Source organism: Hordeum vulgare, chromosome 6H (assembly GCF_904849725.1).
Source record: "Hordeum vulgare subsp. vulgare chromosome 6H, MorexV3_pseudomolecules_assembly, whole genome shotgun sequence".
NCBI classification, from domain to species: Eukaryota; Viridiplantae; Streptophyta; class Magnoliopsida; order Poales; family Poaceae; genus Hordeum; species Hordeum vulgare.
This window is the reverse complement of record NC_058523.1, coordinates 79,710,589-79,712,778: the sequence shown is the minus strand read 5'-3', so window position 1 is coordinate 79,712,778 and position 2,190 is coordinate 79,710,589. Positions and strand designations below refer to the sequence as shown.

At 35.7% G+C, this 2,190-nt stretch overlaps 1 long non-coding RNA gene across 1 annotated transcript; it reads right to left on the bottom strand.

The window, feature by feature from the left end:
* Positions 1-614: 614 nt before the first annotated feature.
* On the bottom strand, positions 615-1,650 carry LOC123402868. Its single transcript, XR_006611360.1, has 2 exons — positions 1,558-1,650; positions 615-848 (listed from the first exon to the last, which is right to left on the bottom strand). It is a non-coding gene; the product is annotated as an uncharacterized LOC123402868 (long non-coding RNA).
* Between the last annotated feature and the right edge of the window lie 540 nt (positions 1,651-2,190).

Below are 2,190 nucleotides of genomic sequence, written 5' to 3'. Positions count from 1 at the left end.
CATCGTCACGGTTTTTAATTTACGACGATCTCACGACGAAAAACCAAGCGTCGAAAATAGAGCGTCACAAATGAACAGCAGCGATGTTTTGATCAAAATCGTCGTAACTTCTACGACGATTCCTGGATCGTCGTAACCTTTACGACGATCCTAAATCATCGTTGGCAATCAAACCCAATGCTACGTGGCAGTCCTACGTGGCAAAATTACGACGAAATCAAAACATCATGGTTGAAATCAGCCCAACCCATTTGATCACATGGGCTGGTCCAGTTCGGTGCTTTACGTGGGCCAAGCCCATTAAAATAGCCCATTGTGTATTTTATTCCTATGCTTTGATTACCTAGACGGGCCTGGGCCAACAATTCGACCTTTTTAATTTCTGAACCATAGACTTCTACTATCCATTTCTTTTTAGGGCCTCAACCTTTTTTACACATTTCTATTTATATTTCAGCCTTAATTGCTGCCAATAGATTCAGTTCCTCTTTTCAAAGCCCAAATAAATTTTGTTCAATAGACATTTCGACCAATTCTAGATTTGGCCCATGCCTATTTTTACCAAATAAAATTCTTTGCCAACGTATTTTCCATCAACATAAAACCAGCCCAGATTCAATGCCAACGTATTTTCCAATTAGGAGAGTATTATAAGAATATGTACATAACTCCCAGCATTTGAATTTTCTTTGCATGCAAATATACATCAAATTCTCAGCAAAATCAGCACTACATCCAAATTCCAAGAAAATTCAGCATTAAAAGAATGTCCTAGATCATGCATGCCTTGCTTTCTTATGACTCCTTCGTCATAGTGCTCGCGACGAAACATGAATGAAGGCCATCATCTGAATGTTATAAAATAGAATGATTAGAAACAAAAGAAAAGCACATCTGACAACATGTTAAGTTGTATGCAGTCTGTACACAAATAAAAATAGAAGAACAAAAACGATGCATAGTTATCGGTGATACTAGTGATTGCGAACAATCTGTAAATACATTATATTAGTGACAAACATCATCATAAAGATAACAATGGGGATACATGTATGCCCAAAATGAGCAAGTTATTTTGTATTTGAGAAACAGAAAATAGTTCAACATTGCAAACCTTGTTGTTCTACAACGTTTGGAATTAGTTTGTTCATTAGAATGTTCAGTTTCTCCATATAACGTGGGTTTATTTTCAGATAAACTGACGCAAGTATTTTTCTAGTAATTGTAGTTGAAATCAATCGCATGTTCCAAAATGTTGTTAGGCTACAATAAGACGGAGAAACCAACATAATGGAATAAATTATGGGGACCAACTCATATAACACAAATCAGTTAAAATCTTTAAAATGCTACATATATGGGATTCTTCTGCTCCTTTTCACCACTACAGGTGACTAGCAATGTTGGCAGTTGGTGGGGCAAATTATTTATTTTTTCAGCGGTCGTTTAAGAATTTTTTGCAGTTTTCAATCAAAATATTTAAGACTTTCTGAGCTTGCATTTCTGTTTGCTATGCCTGGAGCTACAAGAAACAATGGATGAATGGAAAGAATGGACCTACAAAGTAGTATCTGGAATGTGTGTGCACTATGAACTGATAGGTAGACTTGTGGTTGCTCATAAAGTGATTCCCCCAATGTTCAGACACCTGACAGTAAGCAGTTATTTAATATGAAGATGCCAATATACAGGTTACTCCGTCAAATTACACACCTGAGGTTCAGGAAACATACTTGCCCAATAAGGTGGATTTCAACCAGTTTTTGTCAATCTAATAAAGCTCGCATGGTAATCACAATTGTGACATACAATTAAAACACAAACTAGTCATTAACTGGTACTTGGCCAAATACAGTAGTTTCCTAAATCATGAACTAGTTACTAACTATATTTAGCTAAATACAGTATGTTCTTGAAAAGGCTAGTCGTGAATAACACAGATAGTCCAAAATCAATTGCGTGTAGAGGTGAACTTATCTTCTTATTTGAATGTAAGAAGTTCTCTAGTTTAAGGTCCCGATGGATGATTTATGGCACATCTATCACAGTATAAGAGCTTGGGTTACATTTATTACACTAGTTATAAAAAGATGGATAAGAATACTGGCACAATATAATACTCCTCTGCATATATAATTAAATAACGTTTGTGGAGTAAATGTTAGCGAAAGTTTAGCTAAGAAAAAGGAA